Raw genomic sequence first — 23,853 nt, forward strand, 5'->3', positions numbered from 1 at the left:
GCGGGGTGCGGGATGCGGGATGCGGGATGCGGGATGCGGGATGCGGGATGCGGGGTGCGGGATGCGGGATGCGGGGTGCAGTGTGCGGGATGCAGGGTGCGGAGTGCGGGATGCGGGGTGTAGGATGCGGGGTGCGGGGTGCGGGGGCCGGGGCTCGCCCCCGCCAGGTGTCACTGCGGGGTGGGAAACTGCAGGTGAGCCGGGCTCCGCGGGGCTCCGCTAGGCTCCGCGCCCCGCCGGCCGCCGTGTCCGCCCGGTGCGGGCAGGAGCGGGCGGCGCTCGGAGATCGGCTCGGCAGGAGCTGGCGGCTCCGGTGCGGGGCGGCCGGGAGGATCCCAGCCATGGGGCGGAGGCGGTGCGGACCCCACAGGTGCCCGGGGAGCTGCAGGCAGCGGTCTGGGGGACAGGGACACAGTGGGCATAAACTCCCTGGCATGGTGAGGCCACAGCGAGAGCCACCATCGGGTACGAGTGTCCAAGCTCAGACACAGCCCTCTGCGCTAATTTGGCGAGGGCTCTCCCTTGTTCTACGTGTCTCTGTCACCTGTGGCTGTGGGACAGGGAGAGTCAGGGGCTGGGCTGCCCTGAGCTCTCAGCCTTCCTTCCCTTATGGCCCCAAAACTGGTGACTGACAGCTGGTGAAGACCAATCCTGCCTGGCAGTTCCCTCTACCCCACGCGGTCCCTGGCTGCTCCATGCACACCATGGAGGTGAGCAGGCGTTTTGGTAACCTCTCTCTGTCAGCGCTTTCGTGATATATCTGATTAATTACTGGGATTGTAAACCCCATTATCCACCGAAGTCCACATTGCCAGAGCCCTCGGCCGCCCCCTCCCCGCCAGCCAGCTCAGCTCATTCTGCTCTTTCCTTCCTATTCCTGTTGTTCAGATCAGAGAGCCACTTCCCCAGCCTGGGAGGGACAGGGACCAGAAGCTCACACATGGTTATAATCCAATTATACTTCGGAAAACTGCAGTGACAGAAAGCTGGTGCTGGTGGGGTGCTGTCCTTTTGTCCGAGAGCCCACACAGGATATTGCATTACAGCTTATCCCCGAAGTGGTGGCACTGAAAAGGCTGATATTTATAGACTGTGCAAGGCTGCGAATTTGTTTAGAAGACCCATCACAGTGGGCAGAATGCTGGAGGCTCTGCTGTGGCCGTTTTGTGGGCTTTTCTCTGTTCCTGGGCTGTTGTTACACAAAGAGAGGAGCCTGAGTACTCTGCATCCTGCTCTCGTGGGGAGGGAAAGGGAGGAGGTGGCAGGCACGGTGTTCATGTGAATGTGCAGGTCTTGGCTGGGATGTGGTGCTGGGCAGGAGACCTCTGGCTGGGGATGGAGCTCAGGATGGGAGCAAGAGGCAGCAGTGCAGGCAGCAGTGCCAGGCCTGCGAGGGGAGGGTGATGGGTGTCTGCAGGAGGGACCACAGCTGAATTTTGGTGTTGGAGTGAAATGTTCAGGCTGGATGTCAGAGCTTTGCACCCAGCATACCGAATTTCTCTGTCAGCCTGGTGGCTTATTTTATGCTCCTCTCCATAAAACCCATCCATCAACTCCCTTCATAAAATCCATGGACTGCCCTGGGTTTGTACGAGGCTCTCCCTGCGCTGGGCAGTGAAGAGGCCAGGGCAGCTCTCACTCCTCCAGCTGGGCAGAGCCTCATGTTTGATCTTCCATTCAAATTAGCAGCGCTCAGGGTGTCTGGGTGCTTCGTCCACAGGAGCTGTGGTGAGTAAATAAACAAGGCTCTGCTTTCAAAGGCTTTCACAATTCATTAACTTCAAAGGAGCGGGCTCTCTATTTTCTTAGCAGGTCGGTCATTCCACAGACTTACTCTGGGTGCTGAAGGTGGTGACTGGTCATGCCTGGAAGCCGGGGCAGCTGCTGCAGGGCTGGTGTCACACGCAGAGCTGTGGCGAGGGGCAGAGGAGCCGTCCATGGCCAGTGTCACGCCTAAGGAGGAGAACAGGGTGAGTAATTGCATGGGCAAGTCTGGTCTGTAGCGTTCCCTGCCCCAAAGAGCTGCTCCACGGGAGGCATCCGGCCTGCAGGGTGCTCGGGGGGCCATCAGACAGGGTTTGCCAGCCGTGGGTGGGCACCAGAGCCCCCCCTGCTCTGCAGGAATCTCCCCACCTTTGCACGGAGAGGAAGGCAGTGTGTGCCCTGCCCTCTCCAGCGGCGCCGGATTCCGGCTCTGACTGTGCAGGCACAGGTGCTGCGGGCTGACAGGAGGTGGCCGAGGCGTTGCTGCCGTGCTGGGCACTGCCAGGGAGCTCACCTCTCACGTGGCAGCCCCAGGAATAACTCGGAGCCTTGCGTAACCACAGCCCCTGGAACCCAAGGGGAAAAACCACTGTCCTGGGATAACCCTCAGTGCCAGGCTGGCTCACCTCGTGGGAATCCCTTTCTCTGAGGGAACAAAGACTAATTATAGGCATATTTATTGGGAACTTATTCTGGGGTTGATAATGCAGCTCAGCCAACTCCTGGACTTGTGGAGAAGGGACTGTGAGGGGCTGTGTGCTGCAGCCTCCATCATTTCCAGCCACAGCACAGCAGGGGACACAGCTGGACGTTGTCACTGCCCACTTCAGTGGCACCAGTGGAGCCCCGGGAGAGAGGTGGGCTGGAGACAGGCAGTCCTGCTCCATGCTGGGGCGTCTGCTGCTGGCAGAGCTGGCCCTGGACCCCCAGGCCCCCAGACTGTGCCAAGGAGGACGCTCAGGAGCAGTCCCAGCTGTCTGGAGACAGGGCAGCGGTTCCTCTCTGGGGCAGGTAAGGGCTTCCTCTGAACCTTGCTGCGGGACAACACTAGGGCATGAGCGCCATGGGCGCCCAGGGCCCTCTGCAAACAGCACCTGGCCCAGCAAAGGTGGGCATGTGGCTGGCGTTGAGTCCTAGCGACCCCAGCACCTGGCTGTGGTAGGAAGGTCTTTTATCCCCCGAAAGAGCACAGCTTCCAAAGGCTGAGCAGTCCCCAGTTAGCCCCTGGCTATCTCCCGGGGCTCTGAGGTGTTAAGAATTTTGGATGGATACAAATAACCAGAGCAATGAATTGACCCTTCGATGTGACCCACCTCCATAGGAACAGAAGCCAAACAAACAGGCACAGGGCAGCCCTGTTAGCAGAGTGACAGCGTGTGCTTGGTTAGTCTATCCCCCGCTTCCAGTGTTAATTGCTTTGTTCCTTCTCGGATTAATTGATGAATTGCTGTGTGGACATGCAGTGCCTTGCCTTGCAGCCATGTGGTCGGTTTAACCCTTTGGCCTCCGTTGCTATTTGGGCACAGACAGTGCAGGGACATCCTCCCCTCCCACGTGTGCCCACCGGTGCCTGGCTGGGGCTGAGCAGCTCCTGCCTGGCAAACATGGCAAGGGGATCAGGTTCAGCTGCAATCAGGAGCGAAGGTCAAATAGTGAAATTAAAACCCTGATGTCAGACCTGGTTTTTGTGCCTTCCAGGACACCTTTGCCAGGTGTGGTGCACTGGAGAGAACTGGTTTCCCATCACGAGATCCATCCCATTCTGTGGCATCAGCTTGGGCCTGGCTCCATCCCTCCCTTCCTTGCCCACAGCCCGACAGGTTTGGAGCAGCTCCGTGTGCCCGAGCCCCAGGTTCAGATGGATGGCCGCAAATCCAGCTGCGTTAGTCACAGGAGTCACGGAAGGCCAGGAATGGTGCAATAACACCTAAAAATACCCAGAGTGCGCCGAGCAGCCCCGGTTTCCATCATCCTGCAGAGGCATCTGTGTATTGTGTGTGCGGGAGAGCCGGGAGGGAGCGGCCATAAATCCTGGCGGGCCGGTCCCGCCGGGGCCGGCCCGGAGCGTCTGGCGAGCCGCGGCTGTCAGCGGCACATCGCACCGGGCTGAGCCTTGACAGGCCTGTGGAAAAACACGGCGTGACATCACGCAGAGACACCGGCCCACTGATTAATCTCCGAGGTCAGTGGCTGCTTTATTTATAACCGGGGAAGGGTTTGAGGTGGGTTTTTACAGGAGTGGAGCAGCGCGGGCTGCCTGTTCCTCACCCCTGGAGCAGCTGCCTTCCCGTGCACACCTCTGCCTCCTCTGGACCCCACTGGAGCAGCTGGAATGGGGCTCAGGAGCATCACAATTGACCTAAACCACCACTGGAGCCCAGCTGGAGGGCCTGGTCCCACTGTGGCACCGGTGCACCTTGTCTGGATTCCAGCTGTTTTCTCTGCTCCTGGAGTTTCTCCTCACCCTCCCCAGCAGAAACAGCCCAGATCCCCCCAAAACACAGCACATCAAACTTGAAATGTTTTGTGAAACTCTGTCAAGCTTTGGAGGAAAGGGAAGGTGGTCCCCAGAGCAAAAACATTCTATTTCTTCAATTTCCAAACAACATTTCCCATTTGCAAGGGCTATTTGTTCTGTGGTTTTTAACATTTTCACTCTGCTGTATAACACAAACCAAAATTACGGTTAAGATAATATATTTTGAGTTTATCAGTTTGAAACATTTCAAGGCATCCATTTCTCTAGGTTTTATTTTACAGATAACCTGGAAAGGTTTGGGGTGGGTGATTCTGAATTGGAACAGAAACAGGTTTCAAAATGTTTTGCAAAGGCAAAACTTCATCCGTGTTGCCAAGTGGGAAGTGGCCAAGGGAGAAAAAAAAAAAAGCCCTATCAGGTATATCTCTAGCATTATTTCTAAGTGGAGAATTTTCCCTGTGATTAATGAAAACGGGGAAATAGGGCCAAACTCTGCACATGCTTTGACCGCAGAGCTTGTCCAAACACGCTGGCTGGGCTCTGGCTGGAATGACCAGGTTTAATTAGCTCTCCCCTATCTGGGGATGCGGGTTGTTGCTGTCAGAGCAGGGGGGGATTTATGTTTCCTTTTCCTCAGGAACATGATCAGTGCCTGAGCGTTAGGAATAATCACCTCACTCACGTGAGGCAAATTTCTTATCCTGCGCTGCTGAGAGCGAGGGGGACGCTGTGAGCCACGGGTGGGGGCCAGGTGGGTGCCTGACAGTGATGAGGACTTACTGCTGTTGTCATGGACCCAAGCTCAGCTCCTGGACACAGGGGTCACCTTCTCCTGGGTGGAGGGGACCCACCTGGGCAAAGGGGACCCACTGCCCTTACGCAGCCTCACCTCAAGTCCTGGATGCCCCTTTGAGCACCACAGTGTAAGCAAGTTATAAAGCTGTTAGAGAATGTCCGGATGAGGGACACGAGGATGGTGAAAGGTCCAAAGGAGCCGTACAAGGAGGGGTTGAGGTTGCTTGCTTTGCTCAGCCAAGCGAGGAGCTGCTCCTGGGCTGGTGGCATCCTTGCAGCAGCTTTCTTGATCAAAGCTCCCACAGGTTGTTTTCTGCCCTTTGAAGCAGGTGGTGCTGTGCCTTCCCAAACCTGATCCATCCTCGCTGCCTGCTCCCTATTGAAGCCAGTCCTGACGAATCTCCACTGAACTGCTGGAGGTTTTGCAGCTTAGCATGGTGGGGAGTTTGGAAGGAGAAAGAAAGAGGAATAAGGGAGGAAGTGTGGAGAGCCCAAGCATAACTCCAAACTAGGGCAGGAAATGCACCACACATAGCTCTAACCTTATCATCCAGGATGGATTTTAAGTGCTTCTTCAGTGACTCATCATCCCTGAATGGGTTTGAAGGGCTGTCTGCCGGAGAGGAAAGGCCAGAGAGCTCAGATCAGATAACAGGTTGTTACAAAGCCCTCACGCTGCCGTGGGGCATCTGCCAGGGCAGCAGCCGGGGCTGGTCACCCTGGGGAGGCAGAAAATGTGATGTCTCAGGTGTGGCTCAGGTGGTCAGGGGTAGAGAACAGGGCCTCTTTCTCCCCTTATTGATCAGAGACTCACAGGACGGTTGGGGTGGAAGGGACCCTAAAGATCAGCTTGTTCTGACCCCCTGCCATGGGCAGGGACACTTTCCCCTGGAACAGGGCGCTCCGCGGCATGTCCAGGCTGGCTCAGAAGAATTCCAGGAACGGAGCAAGGTTCACGCTCAGTCCTGGCCAGTCTCATTCCATGGGCACTCTTGGTGCCTCTTGCCACCCTCAGAAATTGCTTGTGAAGTTTAGTGGTTCCTTGTACCCCGGCTCCCAGAGTCAGGTGAGGATGGGGGAAAATACAGCCTGAAATACACATTAGTGAGTGAAACCTGCTGTAAAAAGCCCTCTCTGTATTGTGCCTTACATGAAAGATACTGCTGTGGTTCAGAGGTTAACTTTTATCTTAAGCTCAGCTAGAAGCTGAAGAGTTTTAGCATTTTTTAAAATATCAGAAAAACGTAAAAAAAAGGACAAATGCTGTTCTCTGCTATGTTGGTATTAATGGGGAGAAATTTAATGAAAGTCTGTAGAAGCTTCTGATTTACTCTTGTGTGAGATTGGATAGAAATAGCCCAAAGAATCTCATTGCTGCTGCCCAGATTCAGCTGCACAGCGGAGAGCTATTAATGCTCTGTTTTCTTGCCTTTGGTCAATACATCTTGCAAGGCAGGAGGAAGCTGGATTATGTCTGCGAGTGTCCCAATGTCATGCTATGTTGGATAATGAACTGTGGATAAATTGGATCAGCTTTTCAGTTGCCAGCCTCTCAGAAATCCAACAAGGAGTCAGGGCAGCAAGCTGTGCTTTCAGCCTTTGCTCTGATAACCCGCGTGCTGCTGTCAAGAGCTATTGTGGTGATTCCAGGCTGGAGCAGGTGAAAATCATTGTTAACCTGGAAAAATGTACTTCTCTGTTTAGCTTGGTGCTTCCCCGTACCTTAAAAACGTCTGGTCTGGTGCAAATGCACTTTCAAGGAAATAGAGATGTAATGAGAGCGGCCTCTTGCTGAGCTGAATTCAGGCGCTGCTTTTGACCTGGTTATTCAGCTAATCCTGGTGGGTGAGGAGCGTGGCTTGAGAGGCGTCCAGCCTCTCTGGAGGAATGCAAAGACCCTGAGGTTGGACACCTAAAGGTTTGTGTTTCCATGGAAATGGAAGGTTTGATCCAGAGTTAGTAATGAATATTGGAGGACCCCCACGTGGCAGCGGGGCCCCCGACCCCGGCAGTGGAGAAGACTCTCCAGCTCCTCTCCTGCCCGTCCGCTGTGGCGCCTGTCGTGATGGGCACCCCTCCCCTGCCCAGTGCCCCGCAGGGTGTGTGCCCCAAGGACCAGCCCCTGTGCTCCCAGTGGGCTCCAGCTCACCCCTGGCGATGCTGGGCTGGGCTCCCAGCTCCTCCAGCAGTGCCACACGCCGTCCCCGCTGCCAGGAGGACACTCGGCCGGGCTCGCCGAGGTTTCAGCAGGTCTGGGTGTTGTGGTGAAGGCGGCAGCAGCCCGTGCTGACACGGGATGCTGGATTAGCTCCGGCCGTTCCGGGGGCTGCAGCCTCCTGCTCCTGTCTGCTGAGATGCTCCGAGGGCAGCTTGAGCACTGAGGAGCCTGAATCACAGAAATCTCCAAATGATTTCTGCTGGAAGGGAACTTACAGCTCACCTACCTCCAAGCCCTGCTGTGGGCAGGGACACCTTCCACTAGAGCGGTTTGCTCTAAGCCCCGTCCAGCTGGGCCTGGCACACTTCCAGGGATGGGGCATCCACATTTTCTCTGGGAAACATTCGCCAGGGCATTTTTGCATAAATAATTTCTTCCTAACATGTAATCTAAATCACGCCCTTTCAGTTTAAGACTGCTCCCTCCTGTCCGTGTCTGCCTGTGCAAACCCCCTGTGGCTGGCAGAAAACTGAGCCCACCGCTGTGCGTCCATGAGGAGCTCGGCCCCGCGCTTCATCACGACTTTATAACCCCCTGGAGGCTCGCCCGCGGGGGCCTGCCCCTGGGCACGGTGTCTGTATTTTCATTGGAGCTCCCGGCAGCGTAATCCTGTTAAGGGCTGAGCGTCTGATTCAGCGGTCCTGCTGTAGGGCTAATCCTGCCAGCGGGAGCCGCGTTCTCCCCCCGCGGGGGTCACCGCGGGTGTCTCTGCCCCGCTGCCAGCCCCGCTCGCCTCCCTTCGGGAAAGGAGCCTCCGAAAACCTGGGGATTGTGTCCCACCCCGGGGAGCTGCGCCAGGCTGTGTGGGCTCCTTTGAACTCTGCCGAGCAGCTTTAGGGCCCCGGGCACGGCGGGCACGCAGCCCGGCACCCCGGCCGGAGCATGGGGAAATTCCGCCTTTGATCCCATTGTCCGCCGCTGGGGCTGTGCTGCTCAATAGATCACAGCCAGGGAGTTAATTTACTCATTATCTATACATTTGCCAGGATTTAAATGCCATTTTTGCTCACGTCCTCCCTTCATTTGTGTGACTTCCCCTTATTTCGAGGACTATTGCCCTCCTGCCGTGGCTGGGTCTTGCAGGCAGGACATAATCTGATGGGTTGGTGTCACTGCTGGCTGCCTTGGCTTTCTTGGAGGGTGGAAAATGCCCTTTAAAAATAACATTGCTACAGAAAAGGCCATTTTAGTTGCAAATATTTATTTTTTTTTTATAACGTGTGGGTTTGCCCATTTCTCCACTGAAAAAATAAGACAAATCCAGCGCTGATGAGTAAGAGATATGTGGACAGAGCTGGTAACAAAATGGGTGGGTGCGTGCTTCTGGCAATTGTGGGGATGTGGAGATCCATGGGAAGTCCACAGTGCCAGGGATGCTGTAGGTTTCCCTCTGCAGCAGCCTTGCACTGGGTTCACTTTGGCCATTTGATTAAATTTGCTCTCCCCTTCAGCAGATGCTCCAGGAATGCCCATTTCATCACTTTCCAGTACAACCCGAGACAGTGAATCTGGGGTTAAAAGCCTGAAGGGAAGCTGATAAATGTGTATAATATAAACTATTGAAGACTAAAAAATTCTGAAAACACTGGAGAAAGTAAATACAATAAATTTGGGGCGACATTTCTCTTCCTATCTCAGGTTTTCCAGCCCTCGAACAGCCTAGAACTCCACATCACCTCCAGGCAGGGCGGGCAGGAGGAGACTGATGGGCGCCCTTGGCCACTGCTTTGGTCTGTGGGCAGAGCAGGGGGATGTGGAGTTGTGGCTGTGCAAAACATGGAGAGGCCTTTTTGCTTTCTTGCCTGGCAGTTTTGATGACCAATTCTCCTTTGACTGTCAGAATCCCGCGTCCCAACAGCTGCCCATGACGCAGGGCTGTGGGCAGGCAATGGGATGGCAGCGGGCACTGGGCTCCGGGTCCCTTCTGGTGCCACTGGCAGTCACAGGGGTCCTGTGGAGATGCTGAGATGCCTCCAGGGCTCTGCCAGGTTGCTGTGTGCATCCAGCGTGGTCCTGTTTATCCAACAGCGCCAGGGCACTTAAGCCCTTGATGAGGGTGAGTTATACCGTGTTTACTGGCTGGCGCGTGGTGCTGTCAACCTGTGGGGTCCCGGCTGAGCTCCCCAAGGCCAGGGGATGAGCATCCAAGTGACCCACAAGCATGCAGCCTCCCTCGGGGTCCAGCTCTTGGCTCCCCACCAACCTTCCTCCTAATAATTTTGCCTAAATGCTTTTCAAATCAGCCAGCAACCAATTTATCCCTGAAGTATTTTGGAGATGTCACTGGGAGAATGTTAATGGCGCGTGACTCACGGGCCCGGCGGGCCGGGACTGCAGCAGGCGGGTGCTGGGACAGCAGGCAGGGGGACAGAGCTCTGCTGGTGCTGGGTCATCCCGGCCCTCAGAGCCTGCTTCCCGACAGCGCTGCCTGGCAAACCGGGGGAGAGATGGAGCCGTGGGGCTGGCCAGGATGTCATGCTTGAAACTTGTTATTGTTGGATGGGGTTTCCAGGCCCCCTCTCCCCTTGTGGCGTTGAACAGGGTTGTTCATTGCAGCTGACAGAAACACAAGCAATTGTCGGCTGCTGCTGCCAGGGTCGTGTCCCCCAGCAGTGGCAGGAACATGAGGGAGCTGGTGACTAATGCAGCCCTGGGTTTTGTACGCTCCCAGCTACAGGGTCCCGTGTGTTCCCCTCTGCAGCCCCAGGGGAGAGCGGCTCGTTCGGCCCCAGAGCAGGAAGCCTCGTGTGCCCCCAGACCTGGCTACAGAATTCTGAATGAAGGAGCGAGTAGTAGGAAGACCACGGCCTCTCACGAACAGCCTTATGTGGCCAGTGAAGGGCTCCCAACACTCTGCTCCGTACTCCTGTGGGCTCCCAGCACATCTGCCCTGTCCCCTGCCCTGTCCCAGCCTGTCACTCCTCGGGGCAGGCACACAGGCACAGCGTATGGGCAAATGGCTGTTTAAACAGGCACGTGGCATTTTCCTGAGTAGCTGGCACTGGGAGCAATTCCCCAGTCTGGGAGAAGTTTGGCATCCCAGCCACTGGGAAGTAAAGCGCAGCCGTGGCGGTGGCTGTATCCGTCCTGCGCTGACTGACACGCCAGGGCCCCGTGGCTGTGCCCGGGCTGGTCCCTGCTCCCTGGGGAATTCTGACCTGGCGTACTCTGAAACTCCGACGCTGAGTCCAGGGCTGGTAAAACCAGCGGGTGGTGAGGGTGAGGCTGGCAGCAGGAGCATGAGACCTTTCCTGCAATGGTACCGTGATTCCCGTCATTTCTTGGAGCCTTGGAAGGACAGGCTGGCGTGTGCCAGGGGAAGAGCTGCTGTCCTGGCTGCTCTCGACTGGCTCCTGGGGGAGAGTTCCCCTCTGGGTGCTGCTTTTCTGCAGCCCTGATCCCTGTCTGCCCTCATCCCTGCCTCCCTGCAGAGGTGGTCCCGGTAGTGGCGCTTCCAGGGGTGAGCTGCCAGCCTGGCCCTGCCCTGGAATTCCTGTTACAGTGTCTCCAGCGAGTTCCCATCTGTTACTTCATTCATGTGATTAATCTGCCAAAAGAAATTCCTGATGTAAACACAGCATTATCAGAATTTACTCCGAACTTGGTCCCTGGGTTCCCTGCCAGCTTTTGCTGGAATTGCACTTCTGCTACAGCAACCCTTCAGTGCAAACAAACCAGCTGAAGACAGGGCGGGAGGCCACGGGGCGGGCTGGGGAGACAGGGATGCTCCAGGTCAGCCCTGGGAAAGGCTGCGGGTGCGATCCTACAGGGATCAGCTGTTCGCAGTGCAGCCAGGAGGCAGCGGAATGCCGCGGCCGCTGGAATGTTTGAACATTCTGGAGCATGAAAAAGACCTGTTGCAAATGCGACCGTGTTCCCTTCCCTTCCCTGTCCGCACAGATCCGGCAGCAGCAGCGCTCCTCGCCAGGAATCCCGATGGATGGTCCCGCACTGGAGATCCTGACACGGGTCCCTAATTGGGAATCCCGATGGATGGTCCCGCACTGGAGATCCTGACAGGGGTCCCTAACTGGGAATCCCGATGGATGGTCCCGCACTGGAGATCCTGACACGGGTCCCTAATTGGGAATCCCGATGGATGGTCCCGCACTGGAGATCCTGACACGGGTCCCTAATTGGGAATCCCGATGGATGGTCCCGCACTGGAGATCCTGACACGGGTCCCTAATTGGGAATTCCGATGGATGTGTCCCGCACGGGGGATCCTGACACGGGTCCCTAATTGGGAATCCCGATGGATGTGTCCCGCACGGGGGATCCCGGCAGACAGCGGCTGCCAGCGCGGGGTGGAGCGCACGGCACCGCCCGCTCGGTGTCCAGCGGCCGTGCTGGACGGGTCCCCACGCTCGCTGTCACTAGTGGAGGGTTGGGACGGACAGACGGACCCCAGAGGGCGGTCGCAGGGACGCGGCGGAGCCGGCGGGGCCAGGGACGGACCCGCAGCGCTACCTGCTGGCTACCGGCCCGGCTGGCTGGCGACCGGGCTGGTCACCCACCGGGCTGGCCACCGAACCGGCTGGTCACCGCGCCAGGGGGACGCGCACCTGCGGGAGATGCGCCGGGTCACAGCTCTGAGACCCCAGCCTCGCAGGGGAGATGTGGGGGAACCCAGCCTTGCAGGGAATTGGGGGACCCCAGCCTCGCAGGGGAGATGTGGGGGAACCCAGCCTTGCAGGGAATTGGGGGACCCCAGCCTCGCAGGGGAGATGTGGGGGAACCCAGCCTTGCAGGGAATTGGGGGACCCCAGCCTCGCAGGGGAGATGTGGGGGAACCCAGCCTTGCAGGGAATTGGGGGACCCCAGCCTCGCAGGGGAGATGTGGGGGAACCCAGCCTTGCAGGGGAGATGTGGGGGACCCCAGCCTTGCAGGGAATTGGGGGACCCCATCCTTGCAGGGAAGGGGGGACCACAGTGAGTGAGCATCATGAGGTGCGTGGGGAGCTCTCCACGCTCGTGCCTCGTGTCACCTGTCTGAACTCTGGCCTGTCAGCATGACTTAGTGAGGGTGTTACAAAATGCTGCTTTTCTGCTGGAATAATTGCCTTTTGTTTTGAGTTTTGAGGCAAAGGGCTTTTCAGAGGACTAGAGACGCTGGCAAGAACCAGTGCCCCATGGACAGGTAAAGCAAGACCCCAGGAGGGTGACAGGAGTGGGAGCGAGGGCTGCCCCCCAGGCACAGGCAAGGTGGGTCATGGATTGACACTTCCAGGAATTTCCCTCTTTAACTTGATGTTAAAGTGATGCTCGTGGATGTGCAGTTTTGTGTAGAGCTGTTTGTACCTACCAAAACCTCCGCTAATGCAAATACCCAAAAGGCTCCCAGTTGTTTATTTCCTGACCTTTCATGGGCAGGGACAAAACACTGCCACTTGTCCCCCTGCAGCCTCTGTGTCCCCTGCAGTCTCTCTGTGCTGGGGTCAGGATGCTCCAGGGTTAGAGGAAGTCTCTCATGAAAGGTATTTTTCAAAAGAGAGTTTTGCCCCCTGGAGCAGCTGTGGAATATTTCACTGTATAAAGTAATTTTTTCAGTTATTTTGTCAAAGAGAAGTTTTTAATATAGATTATCTTCTAACTTTATAGAGCTTTTATCTCTTTTTCCGTTCTGTGGAAGAAAAGGTTCGTTCCCACTTGCTCCCCCGAGCGGCATTCCAGCTGGGATGGCTCTCCCACACCCGGCTCCATCCTGCTGTCAGTGCCCTGTCCTCTGCATGATCTCCTCAGGGCCCTTCCGAGCCCTGCCGGGTGTTTATGCGGGAGGGCACTGTAACCCTTCCTCGCTGGTGGTGTCCGGGGAGATAAAAACCCGCCCGTGCACAGCAAAGGCAAAACGCGCCCTGCCTCCAGCTGGGTCTCCATCCCCAGGATTTAGTCCTGGGCATTTCTCTCCCTCTCCCGCTCCCCTGAGCGGTGGGGATGGGTTTGCAGATGAGCACCCAGGAGTGGGAGCTGTGGCCAGCCCTGAGCTCTGCTCCCTCCTCCCTGTTGCTGTTCCCTTGCCCGCTGCCGCAGACGGTCACTGGCAGGAGGAGGCTCCAGGGCTCGATTCCTGCTCTCCAGTGGTGGGAAGGGGAGGACACGGGGCAGGATCCCAGCGCTGCTCCCACAACAGTCCGCAGCCGTCACTGCGCGCGAGAGCTCTGTGTTTGTTTTTGTAATCCCCCTTTTTTTTAATTGTGATTTTAGCGGTGGTGAAAGGTGCTGGATTGACAGGCCGTGGAGACGGAAGGGCCTCTGAACTCCATAGAAGTTTACATTTACAAAGGACACAGAGAATAAATAGAAGACAGTGTTTAGAGTCCTCTGTAGACACTTCAGACTTGCTTATAATTCTGCAGCAATTCCATCACCTCCAGAGTGATTGATGCTCTCTATAAAGTCTTGCCTTAAAACATTTTCCTATGTGTCGGGGGAAGAAGTTTATTACACTTTACTGAAAGGGCAGGATTTGTCTTGAGCTTGAGGCTGAGTCCTTCCCAGCCCTATCCCCAGGAGAAAAAATAATCAGAGTGCTGGAAAAAAGGAGCCTGACCCAAGGCGGGCGTGTGGTTTGTGGTCAGCCAGGTCGAGTGCCGGGTGTGGAACTCTCCCTGAGTGCTCCAAACAAGGCAGGAGTAGCAGATTTTCATCAAACTGTTGTTTTCTAAAGCTTACATTTTCTTTCAGTGGAAACATGAGATGCATCTGCTTTTGACAAAGAGAAAATCTCCTTTTTTTTTTTAAAATTATTAAATCACCAAATACACTGAGAAGAGACTGCTTTGGGATAGAGCTGCTTGTGCTCTGATAAAGGCAGCAGAGATCACAGGCTTTAGGTCTCGGTTTCATTCTATACTGCCACTGAATCGGTTGTTTTGGTTTGGTTTTAGCATGGAACACTCAGGGCACGGTAATTCTTTTTCTCCCTGTGCCAGGGCATTCCCAGGGCTGTGGCACCGTGGGGCTCTGTGGGGAGCTCGGCTGCCCTGCTGCACTTGCAGGAAGGCAGTGCAGGTGATTTGGGAGCTTGGATGGGTTTTCAGGTGCTGGAAGCAGGGTTTCCCTCCCCACACAACGCTGGCAAGGGCCTTGGTGCTGCAAGGGGCTGTGGGATGCCCAGCTGGGCTGGAAGTGGAAATCTCCCTGCTTTGAAAGAGAAGGAAAATTATGCAGGGGGTCACTGGGTACTGAAATCATCCAGAACGGACACAGAATTCACCTTGGCAAACATCAGGGTGCCTTGGGGATATTAATTTTACAAACCATCTGAATATAGCTCACATCTTACTCCCCCAGCACTGGCTCTGGGCCGGCCCCAAAGTTTGCCCAGTGTGGCAGAAGATATGTCAAGAGCAATGAATAAAAACAGCAGCGTGTGTGGAGCCTGTCAGAAGGAATAAATCTCCTGGGCCGTGTCCTGGGCTGGGGCTGGCTTTGGGAGGAAGGACAAACACCAGCAATCCCACAGGGATTGCTTCCCGTGCCAGCTGATTCCCTGGGCAGAGGGATGTGACCCCGAGGAGCAGCAGGGCTGCGGAGCATCCTCAGCCCCAGCCGTGGACATCCTGTGTGGGCTCCCAGCCTCTTTCCCGGCCTCTCCTGACTTCTGGAAGTGGACCTTGAGACTAATCCAAGGATTCTTATCTCTACAGGCACACTATGGTTGGAGCCCATGGTCCCAGAGGTCTTTTCCAGCCTTAATGATTCTCTGTTTCTATGAAACGCTTGGGAAGGGCAGACAGCGGGTGGGTTTTTGTGGTGTATCAGGCTGCTGCAAGCGCTGGATCCCCTTTTTGGCCCCTCAGCCAAGCAGTTTCTCCATGCGGGGGGGCCAGGCTGATTTGAGCACCAGAAAGAAGCGAGGTCCACCTGCCGGGGCTCCCCACAGCCCAGGGTGCTGGCATTCACTCGCCTGAGGCTTCCTGCAGTTCATTTGCCTCTAATCCAGCAGTTGATCCAACACCCAGTATCTTTAACTGCTTGCTGAACAGTCGATGCAGTTTCCAGCCCCAGCACACGCAGCCCCTCGGCGCTGGCTGTGGAAACACGGAGCAGATGCTGTGAGAAGACGTTGTTTCCTCCGTTGCATTTCAGTCACCTGGAACAATTTCTTGGTGGCCTTTGGTGGTGGCACTGGTGTCACCCTGTGCCTGTCTGGTTGCTGGGCTGGATCTTTCCATCAGCTTCACTCCTGAGATCAAACTGGGGGGTGCTGAGGGGGGCTGGCAGTGCTGGAGGGAGCTGGGCTGTCTCTGTGACACCCCTGGGGTCAGGGCTGGCGGCTGCCCCGCAGCCACGGCCACTGGTGCTGATCCATCGCTGCAGCCACGGGCACGGAATTACCTGTGCCTGCCTGCATTTCATCTGCAGTGTGATGTTCTAGGGAGAGCCCCATGTCAGTTCACTTAATTGTCTACTAAAGACTCTGCTCCCTCCACGCTTTCGTGCTGGATTCACCTTTTCTTCTTTCCTCCCTGCAATGCCCTCAGGTAAAAGACAAATGGCAACATATAAAAAATGACCCGAGTCACTTAATTTGAACCAGAGGAGACAGTAACAGTCAGGAGGCAGAGCTGGATTTATCTTTTCTCTCCGGTGGAGGCCCCTCCTCCAGTGGTGCCTGTCGGGTGGTGTGAGCAGCATCTGAAGCAAATTGAGGGTAACCTTTCATTCCACAGGGATCTTCCAGCAGGGTTTGCCGGTCCCAGGGACATCTGCAGCCCTCATGTTGGATTTTGGCAGGCTCTGAGCCCACTGTCAGCCAGTTCCATTGCACTAACTGCTAATGGATGGAGAGATGTCTGCCAGGTCAGCCCGTGCCTGTGGAGCACGAGGGGCTGGGAGCTGTGGCCATGGGCATGGGGATGGGGACACATCGGCTGTGGGCTCACATTTAGGACCTTTCCACGGTCTGTTTATCAACCCCAAACTGCAGCACTTTTTCTTCCCTGCCCCATTTTCCTGCCAGGTTGAGCGGGTGCCTGGGCAGCTGTGTGGCCCGGCCCAGGGAGGAGCTGGGAAAGCATTTACAGTCTCACCCTGCCGGATAATTCAGAGGGACTTCCCTCCTTCTTGTGTCCAGCAACATGGAAACACGAGAATGATGCATATCAAAAAGAGGAACAGGGGATCTTGACCTCTGGCTGATGAGCTGCTGGACCAGCAGCTCAGCAATGAGAAGCCAAACGCCAGACTCATGATGCTGGTACTGCACTCAGTGTTTATGGGCTTTGCAATTCGTTTTTCCAAGTTTTGAGGTGCCTGACTGTGCCTCAGTCATGGCTCGGTCACTGTTACAAACTCACTTTTGTGTCCACACTGATTCGACACCGATCCACCGCCCTCGTGGCCGTTCCCTTCCCTTCAGTTCTGCAGCTCATTTATGATTTATGATCAAAATCATACAGTGACCAAGGAGTGTGATCAGGACACTTTATAGAAACTTTAATTGCATTTCATAACCCCTTTCCCTAAACCACCTTCAGCGTGTTTAGAAACTTCCTTCCCCTTGTTTCCTGTTTTGGGGTTGGGCTGTGCAGGGCCAGGGGTTGGACTTGATGGCCCTTGTGGGTTCCGTCCAGCTCAGCATATTCTGAGATTCCATAACTATGATTTGTCGTGCCTCAGCTGATGGAAGGACACCTCAGTGAAGTTCAGCCCCATCCCTGACCATGGGAAAGAGCCACACCTGCTGACACCCACAGGCTTGTGTGCTCCGGGTGCCCATCAGTGCGTTCAGCTCTTCGCAGAATCGTTGCTGTGTCCTGCACTGAAGCCCTGATATTTCCCTCCTGTTTTGGTTGTTGTTTTTTTTTAGAGGATTCCTGTAGCTCTTGCTGCTTTTCAGGGATTGTTTGTTTGGTTTTAGCGCAATATAAGCAAACTGGAGACTGGAGGAAATTGCAATGCCCTCAGCAAAGTGCCTGACTCCTATGGAGGAGTGTTTGCACACAAATAGTAATGACAAAGTAATGATTTCATCCCCGAGGATGTGAAATGTGCACTGATAAATTTCATCCAGTAGATCAACAGCTTTTTATTTTCATCCCTCAAATCCAAGCCTCTTTCCCAGGAAGTTCAGCTGCGGGTGCTTTGGACAAGGAGCTGTGAGAGTTTGCTGTAACCTCTCTGCTCCATCTTCCATCCTTCAACGTGCCGTGCTCCCTTCCCTTTCCCCACTGTCGGCAGCCCTGGAAGGAAGGAAGGAAGGAAGGAAGGAAGGAAGGAAGGAAGGAAGGAAGGAAGGAAGGAAGGAAGGAGGGAAGGAGGGAAGGAGGGAAGGAGGGAAGGAGGGAAGGAAGGAAGGAAGGAAGGAAGGAAGGAAGGAAGGAAGGAAGGAAGGAAGGAAGGAAGGAAGGAAGGAAGGAAGGAAGGAAGGAAGGAAGGAAGGAAGGAAGGAAGGAAGGAAGGAAGGAAGGAAGGAAGGAAGGAAGGAAGGAAGGAAGGAAGGAAGGAAGGAAGGAAGGAAGGAAGGAAGGAAGGAAGGAAGGAAGGAAGGAAGGAAGGAAGGAAGGAAGGAAGGAAGAGGCTTTGGCTGTCTGGGGGGAGGCTGGTAAAAGCCTCTGACCTGGGATTTTGGCTGCCAGCCTGGCACCAGCAGGGATTCAGATTGTCTGGCCCCAGCTGAGCACAGCACCGTGCTGTGGGTGCTGTGACAGTGCCAGAACATCAGCAGCAGGACACGGCCCTCCCTGTGTCACTTAGGGGAAGCAGAAAAACAAACAAACCCAGGATAATGGCCAAAACATCTTCTGGGGGACTTGGGACTTCCTAACTTTATTTAAAAAAGAAGGAAAAAAGTAAATTTCCTCTGTCAGAGCGCTGCTATCATCATGCAATGGCACTTAGGAATATTATAAACAGTGGTGTCAGTTTATAGGGCTGGAGACCTTTCCCGGTGGCTCGCTCAGCTCCCCTCTCCTCGGCGAGCTGGAATGGGGCAGGATGGCCAGGATGAGCCTGGGAGACGAGGGATAATCAGAAGGGTTTGTGCAGACATTGGAGCTTCCCCTCCCTGCCCCAGTTCCTTCGGGCCGAGTGCTCCCCGTTCCCTCGGCGGCCGCAGGCATCGCCCGGTGCTCGCGGCCAAGGTGGGACGATTCTGGCCCCTGGAACCCCCCCGGCACCCCCGCCCCTCTCTCCCGGTCTGGTCCTCATTTTCTCCCACCTCAGCACTTTCCCTGCCCGCAGCTCCGTCAGCTGGCAGGCTGTAAATCAGACCAGGCCTGTGTGGCCGGGCCTTGCTCAGGGAGGACGCTGCTCTGGAGGGGTGGGGAGGAATTATCTCGGCAGCAAAGGAAACCACCCTGGCGTGTGCTCTCTGCTGGCCCTTGCGCACACTCTGTTACACTTCCCTGCGCAGGCACAGCTGCTGTGCAGGATTTTTCCTGCAGCACAGCATCCCTGCTCCGGGGTCAGAGTGTGCCGTGCGCTGCCCGAGGACGGACCCGCTCCCTGCTCCTGGGGTGCTCAGAAACGAATGGGTCTGCTCCATGCCTGCTCTGCAATGCTGAAACCCACCCAAACCTACTTTATGCTGCGTGTTCGGGGCTGCAAAACACGTGCTGGAGCTGGATTGCTGGCGCTACGGCTCCTTACCTGGCAGATGGAGCGTGTAAGGCACACCCTGCAAGGCTCTCACACGGAGAGGCAGAGGATTTATAAGATCAGTACGTGACTGACAGATAAGGGACTCCCACAGAGCAAAGACAAGGGCAGGGGAGCCACAAAGCTCTGAGCTTGGACGTGAATCAAGGAATTCACAGCCCCTCTCGTTCAGGCAGGTTCTAGCAGAAAATTTGCCAAATCAACCAAATGCCATAAAAACTTTCCTGAGTGAGGGTTGGGGCAGAGATGGGTTTATAAAAAACATCCACCAATAGCCCAGTGTCCCACCCTGGTATTTATGAGATGCACGTGGAGGGTGTTGATAGCAGAGGCATTTTTGTAAGTCAGTAAAACAGAAAAAGAGATTCCTCTTGGTGAGGAGGGGTGGTGACTTTGAACGCATTGAGGGCAATGAAGGAGATCATTCCATTGTTCTAAGATTTCCATAACTCACTGTGCTTAAGCACATAAAAATGTAGACATTCTGGCAATAAAGTTTGGGTAATTTTTGAGTATGAATCAAAAATCTCTCCCTCGTGCTCCCCTCCCCCTTGCTCTGCCTTTTGTTGTTGCTGCAGGCGCTGCCCCCCCCCGCTCGCCCGCTCCACCCCATGGCCTCACAAATGGAAAAATGTCCTCAGCAGAAACCTCCCAGCTTTTCATTCTCTAATCTGCAGCATCTGTGCCCAGCCCCGGTGCTCCCGGGGCGGCCGTGGCCGGGGCTCCCCCGGCTCACGCTCACCAGCCCGTGCAGGTTGAGCCTCTCTGGCCAGGCAGCTGGGCAGGTGGAGGTGGCAGTGGCACCAGCAGCCTGGCCACGCGGTGACGGTGTCACTGTCCCCTCTGTGCCGGGGCTGCCCCCCCGGTGTCACTGTCCCCTCTGTGCCGGGGCTGCCCCCCCCGGTGTCACTGTCCCCTCTGTGCCGGGGCTGCCCCCCCGGTGTCACTGTCCCCTCTGTGCCGGGGCTGCGCCCCCCGGTGTCACTGTCCCCTCTGTGCCGGGGCTGGCCCCCCCCGGTGTCACTGTCCCCTCTGTGCCGGGGCTGCCCCCCCTGGTGTCACTGTCCCCTCTGTGCCGGGGCTGGCCCCCCCCGGTGTCACTGTCCCCTCTGTGCCGGGGCTGCCCCCCTGGTGTCACTGTCCCCTCTGTGCCGGGGCTGGCCCCCCCCGGTGTCACTGTCCCCTCTGTGCCGGGGCTGCCCCCCCTGGTGTCACTGTCCCCTCTGTGCCGGGGCTGCCCCCCCCGGTGTCACTGTCCCCTCTGTGCCGAGGCTGCCCCCCTGGTGTCACTGTCCCCTCTGTGCCGGGGCTGCCCCCCCCCTGGTGTCACTGTCCCCTCTGTGCCGGGGCTGCCCCCCTGGTGTCACTGTCCCCTCTGTGCCGGGGCTGCCCCCCCCCTGGTGTCACTGTCCCCTCTGTGCCGGGGCTGCCCCCCTGGTGTCACTGTCCCCTCTGTGCCGGGGCTGCCCCCCCCCGGTGTCACTGTCCCCTCTGTGCCGGGGCTGCCCCCCCCTGGTGTCACTGTCCCCTCTGTGCCGGGGCTGCCCCCGCCGGTGTCACTGTCCCCTCTGTGCCGGGGCTGGCCCCCCCGGTGTCACTGTCCCCTCTGTGCCGGGGCTGCCCCCCCTGGTGTCACTGTCCCCTCTGTGCCAGGGCTGCGCCCCCCGGGCGAGGCGATGGCTCCTCAGGCTGGAGCAGTGCAGGGCGCCCATCGCCAGGGTGACTCCGCACCACCCAGGGCCTGCCTGCTGCTTGCTGTCCTTTACAGCCCAGGGAGGTCAGGGTTGGGTTATTTTTATTCCTGTCTGTCTCTCCCTGTGTTTTTAGCCTTCTCCAGGGGTGACAAATCCAGCGCCCTCAGCCGTGCTGGCACAGCCGTGGCGCCCAGAGCTGGGCACATGGCAGCGCTGGTACAGAGGGGAATGGGATGATGCTCCATGTCCGAGTCCTCACACTCCCACCTGAGGCGACGGCTCCCAGCAGACCTCGCACTGCCCCTCTGGGGCTTGTTCCTTTTTGTCTTTTCCTTCTCTCTCTCCTTTTTTTTTTTTTTTTTTTTTTTCAGCGAACAACTTTATTTCCCACTTTGACATTTTCCAGACCCACCTGGGAGCCTGCTTGCCAGAAGGAGAAATGGCACAAGAGGAAATACATCTTCACAGCCTCGAGAGAGGAGAAGGTTGGAATCTGAGTCCATAAACAGCGTTTCTGTGCAGTGAGCAAAGACAGAGCAGGTTGGGCTCTGGAGAGTGTAACCCCACCTCTGCTGCTCCTCTGCCAATTAAAAATAAAGAAGAGAAGTGGAGCTTGTTTGTTTTTCCCTCGGCCTGGAGATGCTGTGCAAGGAAAACCCCTTTCACAGGCTGGGGCCTTTTGTCTTGGGAACCTCCTGGGCTCCCAATGGCTCCAGCGTGGCCTGGCTTGCCAAGAGCCGCTAGGAACCATTAAATAATAAATAATTATTTTAAATTATTAATTTAATGAAATTAATAAAGTTCATTTAATTATTAATTAAATAAAATGAATAAATACCCATTTCTGCCCCAAAGCATCAGCACAACTCCTTCCCCCACCATAAATGTGGCCACCAGTGCACGGCTCCCGTGTCCTTGTCCCCGGCTGTGAGTTGTGTTCTCCTCCTGCCATTGCCCTGTCACTGCCCGGCCACCTCGCTGCCTCTCCTGCTGCCAGGGAGGTTCAGCTCAAAGCAGGCAGCCCTGCAGAGGTTTAACTCCGATTTAAACAGGCTTTGGCTTTGCAGAAGGCAGGTTAGAGCAGTGGTTCCTGGGGGATGGCAGTGAGGTGCTGTAAGCTGCTTCCTTCAGTGCCTTCCTTCTGAGCACTGTCACGTCTCCTGCCAGCATCCGTGCTGACGGCTCAGGGAACGTGGAGAAATCAATCTGACACACACTGGTGCTTTATCTTATAATGCTCCGTGCCTGATCTTGACTAAAGCTCCTTCCCAGTGCTGCCAGTGTAACCCAGGGCTGTCCCCAGCGGTGAGTTACACAAGTACAGAGCATCATCCGTTCTCCCACCTTCACTCAGCAGAGCGCACAGCATTTTTCTGTTCCCGAAATTGCCAGGATAACCGGTGCATTTGTCATGGCCAGCACGGGATGATGGATACGAGCCGGTCAGGGAGGAAGCGCTGCCGGGGCTCCCCACAGCCCTCACCCTCCTGCCCCACCACAACTTTTATCCCTTCACCTTTTCTTTCCGACTCACTGAGCAACAACTGTCATGTTTATACTCTTCCCCCCCCAGTCCTGCTCTGCTTCAAGGATTAAGCTTTCATCCTTCACGACGAGCTTCTCCCCCAGGCAACATTTTCCACGAAGAAAAAGGAATTTCTGGGATTTTGCTTTTAAGAGATTATGTTACTAAGCATGTGTGTGTTTGTGCCGAGGTGAGGAGCTTTCCCACACACACGGGTGATCTCACGTCCTGGGGCAATGCAGCGAGTGGGGTGGTGTGGGGGGACGGGCCCCTGGTGCTGCCTGTCCCTGGCTGCTCATGCCTTCCTCCCCGGGCCTTCCTGCATCCTCCTCTCCCATCAGGCTGGTGGGACACCCACGGGAGTTCCCCTGGGGGCCGGGCTGGATCCCACCACCACTCCGGAGTGTCCTCACCCCTCTGGGACGAGGGAAACAGAATGGGCATCCCTGGGAAAGGAGGGGACTCACCCTGGCTCCCCAGTTCGGGGGCCGCTGCCATGGCCCTGCCATTTGAGCCGGAACCCCCAAATATTGGGCGCCACCTGCGTGAGGCTGAGCCGTGGTTTCCCTGTCCCCGGCACCATCAGGGTGCTCCTGGGGGGTCGTGGCTGGGCAGAGCTGGGTCCCACCTCCTCTGCCCGTGGGGCAAGCGCTGACCTCGCCGTGCTCCTGCCTGTGCTGACACGAACGAACGCTCAGCTGCTCCCAGGGAGTTGATGCCACGCCTGGAGGCTCGGCCTTCCCGGGGTTTGGCTGCACAGTGAGTGCCGAACAAGGTTGTGCTTTCATTGGCAGCAGCTCTTGTTATTAAATCCTTTTCAGGAGCTCGTCTAAGCCCAACAAATTAACATAAGGGGAGCACAGCAGATAATGTCAGCCGACCAAAATAATCCAAGTCTGCAGTCACTACAGGGAAGGCATAAACAGCCCAGGAGGAATAACTGCAGCTTGTTTAGTGTCAGCATCGGGGCTGCTGCTGCTGCTTAGCAAGCACTCCAGTTCTGCTGGGAAATAACCAAGGGAAGGTCAGGTGCAGCCTCTGAAACATCCCAGCCCAGCCAAACCCTCGGGCACTGAGGGGTGCTGGTGTGAGGCTGCTCAGGGGACACGGGGACACGGCCCTGACACGGGCGCGGGGGGAGCAGGGGCAGAGCCCCCCGGGGCTGGGACATCCCCACCCCTCCTCACACACGAGCGAGGGCTTCACCCGGTGAGTCACGGCGCTGAGTCAGACCTTGCTCATCCTCTGAGCACTGAGCGCTGCTTCTTCGGGGGTTCTCGGGGACAGCACTGTGTTCCTGGAGGGACAAGAAGACTCCCCTGCTTCAACTGGAGCCAGCATATGCAAGAATTAACAATTGAATTCATGACCAGCTTGCTGCTTTGCTGCCGCGGCAGCTGTCGTGATCCTGCTGTTGGGAAACTGAACTGTTCCCAGCTTTCCACTGCTTTTTGACAAGTTGTTTTCAACTTAGAAGTCAATAAATGAAACTAGTAGCTTCTGCGGAGCTTAAACTCAGCTGGAAAAGAACACTGGAAACGGCCCTCAGTGGCACTGCAAGCCCAGGCACACGCAGCCTTCAGAGCCCCCACCAAAATACCCCGAGCAGCAGGACTGTATCACACATGCAGACACACTATTGTGGGTATTAAAGAGCCTAAATCTGATTAAAGCCTTTCTATCCCCACCACCGGTCAATTCCAGAAACCAGCTCACCCAGGAGGCTGAATTCATTTCATCCCCGAAGTCTAATTAAAGCCATTAGTGTATTCCT

The 23,853-nt window shown here is 56.2% G+C and overlaps 1 long non-coding RNA gene across 1 annotated transcript; it reads left to right on the plus strand.

Moving 5' to 3' along the window:
* The first annotated feature begins 1,230 nt into the window (after positions 1-1,230).
* Positions 1,231-21,300, plus strand: LOC136301129 (uncharacterized). The gene is made up of 3 exons (XR_010723797.1): positions 1,231-1,970; positions 3,463-3,946; positions 20,961-21,300. It is a non-coding gene; the product is annotated as an uncharacterized lncRNA (long non-coding RNA).
* Positions 21,301-23,853: the final 2,553 nt, after the last annotated feature.

Source organism: Chamaea fasciata, unplaced genomic scaffold (assembly GCF_029207755.1).
Source record: "Chamaea fasciata isolate MVZ Bird 193981 ecotype frontalis unplaced genomic scaffold, bChaFas1.0.hap1 SCAF_25, whole genome shotgun sequence".
NCBI lineage: Eukaryota > Metazoa > Chordata > Aves > Passeriformes > Sylviidae > Chamaea > Chamaea fasciata.